This window comes from Adelges cooleyi, unplaced genomic scaffold (genome assembly GCF_023614345.1).
Source record: "Adelges cooleyi isolate 19-005CV unplaced genomic scaffold, UGA_ACOO_1.1 ACOO_flye_CR_arks_rails_tigmint_CR_PRNA_253, whole genome shotgun sequence".
NCBI classification, from domain to species: Eukaryota; Metazoa; Arthropoda; class Insecta; order Hemiptera; family Adelgidae; genus Adelges; species Adelges cooleyi.
In genome coordinates, this window is record NW_026095919.1 from 70174 (window position 1) to 77635 (window position 7462).

General features: G+C 33.6%; 1 long non-coding RNA gene across 1 annotated transcript; it reads right to left on the reverse strand.

The window, feature by feature from the left end:
• Positions 1-713: 713 nt before the first annotated feature.
• On the reverse strand, positions 714-7030 carry LOC126837578 (uncharacterized). The gene is made up of 2 exons (XR_007685578.1): positions 6966-7030; positions 714-1006 (listed from the first exon to the last, which is right to left on the reverse strand). It is a non-coding gene; the product is annotated as an uncharacterized LOC126837578 (long non-coding RNA).
• Between the last annotated feature and the right edge of the window lie 432 nt (positions 7031-7462).

A 7462-nucleotide genomic window follows, 5' to 3' on the forward strand; every position in this document is an offset into this window, starting at 1 on the left:
CAAACGTGCAATTAAAGCTTTAGATCGCACTTTACGAGACTTTTAAACAACGTTTAACCAGTGGGTGGAATAGACAGTAGTGTTTCGGGTTAGTGAACGTCGGATTAAACGTATATTGAAATTTGCATCTCATAATTATAAATTAGGAGCAGAAAACTGATATATTTGTTGTTAAACAATGTGTATAATAATAATTCATACTAAATAAAGCTACACAAATTTGCTTTCAAATTAAAGTAATTAAATCAAGATGCAATAATAGTATACAGGTACATAATACTTACACAACTTTTAAACACATAGTTAATGCAGGGTTTCCCAGTATATACAGTAGAACCCTAAGGAATTTCTTTTTTTGATAAACCACATACATATATTTAGCTTAATATTTAACATATAAAATCTTTTTTTAAATTTTTTTTAAGAACTATCAAAAAATAGTTTTAATTACTTAACTAATAATTACATATAACAGTTTGAGCCCTAAAAGCCTGAATTTTTATTTGTTAACTTGTAACGGACCTACTTGTCTAGCTGGCTAGACTAGGCAAAGTGGCCGTCGATAAAGCTAAAATAGACGGATCCCCACGGGAAAACGGTTGGCTAGGCCGTTGTCTACGTCTAATTGGCCTTAAAGTCTCCCTTATTAACTTAATATATCGCCCGAGGAGCTAGAACGGGCGGTCACACTGTTAAATAATCTAACTCTCAGCTGCAGGCTACAAGATGTTTTATTCTAAATTAGGGTTTCTAAATAAAATACAAAATTATACAATATATATATATATATATATACACTCTGACCTGGGTTGGACGATGAAATGGTTGGTCAAAGCGGAGTTGAAACGGACGCACACAAAAGATAGTCGGATGGGCGGCTTGTAGTAAAACGGCAAAAATATAGAGCGCAAGGTCGAGGATATTGGCGGTCCGTGATGGTAAAGTCAACTGGTTAATTAGATGATACGCGACGTGCATTGTCCTGTGTGTGCGACCGTTCCCCTACCTATAGACGGGGGTGCTGTGTCAGTTGGTTTGGGACGCGAAGTAACGGTCAAGTGAAATATGATCGTTACAGCTGCCCCTCCCCCGTAGAGGTCCGACCTCGGACCTAGTGGTATAAAGTTAAGGGTTGTCAAAAAAAAGGTTGAAAAGCAAAAGAAACGAAATGGTGGTACAAAAATTCCTGAAAATAAAGGTGAACCCTTAAAACTAAGTGGGGGAAAGAACACTTGTTTTTTTTTTTTTGGTGGACTTCTGGTGACTTCTAAGTGCTGGAAGGACATCCCTCTCAGTCTAGGGCCACATCATTGTTGCATTCCCTCTGCATCGGAAAATGGCCCGCCCTATCGTCGCATTCTTGGCATAAGCTCGGGGCAAAAACGGAACACCGGGTCTTCGCAAAGTCCTCCCCAAAAATAGTGTTCTTAAAATTTAACAATAATCCACGTTTAAAAATTTCGTCATTATTAAGTTAAAATCTGTTGGGTCACAAACAATGTGGGCGTGCATCCGGTGAATAATATTTATAAAATAAAATGATGTGTGATCACAAATTAATAGAATTTAAGTTAACTTAATGGCTCTGGGGAAAAAGCTGCATAAAAAACCAGACCATTTACAATATACACTTAAGTTAAAGAATGCACGCACCTTCAGGTGTATTTTGATTAATTGTAGGGTAGTTTTCCGTAAACAATTTAAATTAAAGAAAGTAATTATGTCCGTCCCCAGGTCGTTACGCGGTTTTTTTTTTTTCTAAAATGTATACAAACATTACACATACGATACAAAAAAAATTACAAAAATATTTTGACGTCGGCTAATCTTGCGCCTTTGGCGTATCGTATGCCTAGGAAATGATTTATTTTAACTATAACAATCGGTCAATATATATGTATATAATAGAAATATGTAAAACAAAGGCATTATTAACAAACAGGTTGTCTTTAAAAAGACAGTTTTATAAGTTGACCACCGTACCGCTGCGCCTAAAACTTAATGTAAAAGTCGACTTAATAAGACATACATATATATATATATATATACTTAATGAAATACAGTATAATTAATTGATAAATAATTTTATATAGCCCCTAAATACACATTGCTTTGGAAAATTAACATTTAAATAAGAATAGAATCAATTATGTGGTCAGACATTTTGGGTTTGATAATACAAGCAACTCGGACGTCATTTAACGTAAGTACCCTTTAAAATTGTAAGTGTTCTCATAAGAAAAATAAAATATTTTTATTAAAATAAAAAATAAATAAACGAAACTATTTCAAAATAATTTCATATAGTTACGGAAATCAGCATGCGCAAAATTATGCATATAAAAATAAAATCGCCGTAAAAAGAAAATATTGGTTGCATCTGCACACCTTGTGTCAATAAAATTAATTCGTTAAAATCCGATTTAATGTGAACATAGTCAAAAACAGTTAATCGAAAACGAAACGCCGTGTAAAATATCAGTCATTATTTCATTAACTAATCCGAAATTATTTTATAAAGCCGAAAAATTAATACGCCGCATAATGTAATGACAACTCGTGATCTGACATAATAGTCGTCCATTGGTTGATAAAAATAATAAAATATTATTCGACAAGTAAAATAAGTCAATCTGAGATCGTCAGAGACAGTGCCGTGTAAAAAACATGTCAACGGTAAAACCGGACGGTCACCGGGGGTTAGCCGGGAAAATATTTGCCAAATAATAATATAACAGTCAATCTGAACAAACGCAGAGACAAACAGCCGTATAAATAAAATATAAAAACTCAACGGTAACCAACCGGAAATATGTATTTATTCACTACCAAAATCGCTGATGACATTCGCGTATTAACAACCAAAATATTTAAAATTCAAAAATTCGATCCGGACGTATAAAATAAAGGTTAGCTACTCCTTTCTCTTAAACTACCCATATGATCGACTTTCGAAATTCAAAGATATGTGTTATATGGTGTGGTAAAAATGTTGGTCTCCAGACCAACGGCAAAATAAATCAATAAAATATTGAACTTAGCGGTTAAAATGCGGCACTTAGGCGGCAATATCGGCAACAATAGGTATGCGGCAATTTAAAATTGCGGCGATCTATGGCCATGGCAAAAACGGCAATTGGCAAATAAAAACATACAAAATCAAATTCAAATTGATTATCTTAAAAGCGGCAACGTGCGGCCGAATATGATCGCCTCCTTGGCTGCGGGCGGCAACGTGCGACTAAAGATGAAACAAACGGCAAATAGGTACTATTTAGTACGCGTCGGCAAAAACGATGATGTAAATAAAATCGGCAAATAATTCGGTAGTATTGATGACTTAGCAATAGGCGTACGGCAGAAGTAGTAAGTGAATATTAAATTCTAATATAGTTGGAAAAAAAATTGACCTAGTTCATATTATCCTAGGCTGACAAATAGGGGTCGCGACTAAAATGGACCATAAAATGACCTACTTCTGGAAATTACAGTAATACATAAATGACGTTCCGATCCTAATTGCTTATTTATATTTACGGGGCAAAATATAAAGATAATTATTTTTACACGTTTGCATAATTGCACGGCACAGACCGATAATATTTACTCTTTTATATTTTGATAATATAATTTACTTTGTCTTGAGGGAAAAAAAAAATCACTTATTTATTTAATATTATGAAAAATAATATTAAAACCTTCTAACTAATATTACAATAAAAATTGTCCCAGAAATTACAACGTCAGCAAAACATTGCGATCACTGGCACATACGGGTGTGTGCGTGTATATGTGTATATATCGTCTCGGGTACCGTCTGAGATTGTACATGTTACATTATTGTTCTCCGTTAAAATCATGATTATCACTTTTAAATACGTTGTTTTAAATTTCTGTTCTAACGGTCAAGGAATCGTATTATAATATTTTATAATTGTGTCAAATTCAAATAATAATATGAAGTGCGAGTCGGGGATTGGTGTCCAAGGATTGTCAGAAAATAAGACTCGGACATGTCCATGATTCATTTCTGACAACGCAATAACAGAAAAAGGCATTGCCTTACAATCGAACGTTAATAATTACGGGATAGCAGTTAGTTTGAAATTATAAAACCTGCAACGGCAGTTGTCTGCCTACAAGGAAATATGTGTTTTTTTTTTTTTGCTAGATGTATTCCTAGTAATCACACCGTGAGAAATGTGAATTACAATTTATATTTATATTTTTAAAGACGCTACCTAACAGAAGTAAATAATTTATATATTCGCGCATAATATAATTATATGTATGATTCCCCCCCCAAAAAAAACAAAAAATTATACTTTTACAAAAGAAAAATAGAAATTTATTTTTCCTTTTCCTTATACTGCCTCTTGGAATTTCCATCAAGAGACAGAGGAAAACAGAGGAATTGGAGTTTCAACATAATTTTGAGTTCCTAGGTTATGGTCAAAGTTACCTATGTTATGTTGCTGGTTAGTGATAAATGGTCTGCTAGTATAATTGGGTCTCTGTCTATTGCTAATACCCTTTCTAGATTGATCATTAAAAGTAGAACTATTACAGTTATATTCAAACTTCCTATTTCTAGTTCCATTATAATAATTATGGGTTGTCCTATTTTTCCCATTGAATAGAGCCCTAGAATGATTATTATTTAACCCACGGGGGTGTCTATAATATTTATAATAATTAAAGTTACCCAAATTAATATTCTTATTAGCGCTATGATTACTATGCACACAATTCTTAAAATTCCTTTTACCATTATTAATCCTAGTATTCTGGCTAATCCTACTATTTTTATTATTCACATTCTTATTAGCCATATAATAACCATTGTTGTTATTATCTTCAACCCTATTTATGTTAATTCCATTATTATAATTTTTAAAAAAATCGATGTGTATTTCCTTATTATTCACGTTAAGTTGTATTTTTGACTTAACAAAGTTGACTACGCCCTTATATTTAATTAGAAAATCAACTCCAAGAAGACTATTACAATTCAAATTTCGTACGACCGCGCATTGTATTTCTACAGGAATATTATTAAAATATACTTTAATAGTTGACCTGCCAACTAAATCTAATTTTGAACCATTGGCTGTATATAATTTTGTCTTCCCGTAAGAACTAATTACATGATTTTTGGGAAGCATATTTTCGTTAATAACGCTAGTAGTCGCGCCTGAGTCAACAGTAAAATGATGTGATACATTATCTAAAACACCTATGATTACTGGATTATTCCCTTTATAATCTGCATTATTAATTACACAGCTACCTATGTTTTCTACTCGGGGTGGAGTATTATAATTTTTACTCTCTTGTCTATCATTATTCCTAAAACGCGCGTTGTAATCGTTTTCACTATGGTTATCAAAATCGTCTTCCTCACTTCTACCATAATCAGAATTACTCCTAGGTCTATTTCGTCCATATCTGCTATCGGATGCGGCGTCGTCATTATGATAACTTCTATTCCTATAATCATTATTATTATCGCGCTTGTTAAAATGTTTACCTTCACCGTTACCATTAAATTTACTGCCATTATTTCTATAATTATTAAAATTTATTCTCAAATTACCATTACTTTTAAACGGTCTATTATTCATGTTAGCTTTAAGTTCCTCAAGCTCTTCTCTTAAACGTCTTACTTCATCACTAATATCGTTATCTTTGCTAACTTTAAGTACCTCAATCTCTCTTTTCAAAAACTCGATCTCCTTTGCAGGGTTCTTACGAATCGCCTTAGCAACTTCATACGCCTTTACATTTTTCGTTATTTTCTCTACTGACGAATTATCTAATGTATATATTTTCCAATAAACATCCTCTGGTAATCCTTTCAATACTAATTTCGTAATCTCCTCTTCACTCATTGTATCGTTCACTCGACTGCATTCGGTAACTACATTCAGAATATACTCCTGTAAACTTTCTTCCTCCTGTTTTTCTCTCTTATTCAAATTTTCTCTCAAATGTATACGTTGCTCCTCTGAATTATAATACTCTAAAAATTCCTTTTTCAAATCTGCCCATTTTAAATCTGCGCTTTTAGTTTCTATTCTTTTATACAACTTTTTCGCTTGTTCTCTTAAATATAGCGGAAACCTTATTAGCCTTTGCGCCTCACTCCAGTCGTTCGCAGCCGATATCCTATCGTAAGTTTCTAGATAATCATTAATATCTTCGGTCAATTGACCGGAAAAGCATTGCGGAGTGATATTCATAATTAATTTTTAATTGAATAAAAAAAATAACGTATTTTAAGTTGAATAAAATATACTACAAAATTCCAGAGCAATTTGTACCGTAAAATAAAACACCTTAACACAAACCGAGAGTGAATTAAATAATCAGTGCAGTTTTATGGGGTCGTGGCCGTAGCTTATTCCCTTGCAAAATGGGTTCTCCCCCAGGGTAAAAAATAAAACTAACGGCAATCGGCGCCTCCACCAAGTTGTAACGGACCTACTTGTCTAGCTGGCTAGACTAGGCAAAGTGGCCGTCGATAAAGCTAAAATAGACGGATCCCCACGGGAAAACGGTTGGCTAGGCCGCTGTCTACGTCTAATTGGCCTTAAAGTCTCCCTTATTAACTTAATATATCGCCCGAGGAGCTAGAACGGGCGGTCACACTGTTAAATAATCTAACTCTCAGCTGCAGGCTACAAGATGTTTTATTCTAAATTAGGGTTTCTAAATAAAATACAAAATTATACAATATATATATATATATATACACTCTGACCTGGGTTGGACGATGAAATGGTTGGTCAAAGCGGAGTTGAAACGGACGCACACAAAAGATAGTCGGATGGGCGGCTTGTAGTAAAACGGCAAAAATATAGAGCGCAAGGTCGAGGATATTGGCGGTCCGTGATGGTAAAGTCAACTAGTTAATTAGATGATACGCGACGTGCATTGTCCTGTGTGTGCGACCGTTCCCCTACCTATAGTCGGGGGTGCTGTGTCAGTTGGTTTGGGACGCGAAGTAACGGTCAAGCGAAATATGATCGTTACGATTATTAAAAAATAATATAAAATAAACTAGGACAGTAACAGCGTTCTGGTTGTGACTGAACGATAACAGAACTAATAATTATCAATTCCCAGTATCGCAAAATGAAAATATTTAACACTGAATATTTATAGTAAGCATGAAAACTTAGAAGAGGGTGGGGTATAGAGTTAATTTTAATTGTGCGCACTACTCAACCACACTCCACCTCCCATACTAACTTTAAACGTTAAAAACTTTAAAATGATTTGTTCAAAACTCGTTATTGACCAGTTTTATTTAAAAATTCAGTTAAATATACATATCGCTATTTAAGTTTCAAACGTTAATAAAGCTATAGAAAATATGAAATAAAACAAATATTTAAATACTGTCTAATATTTTAATATAGCATAAGCAAAAAAGTTTTTAACAAGAAAAACTACAAAA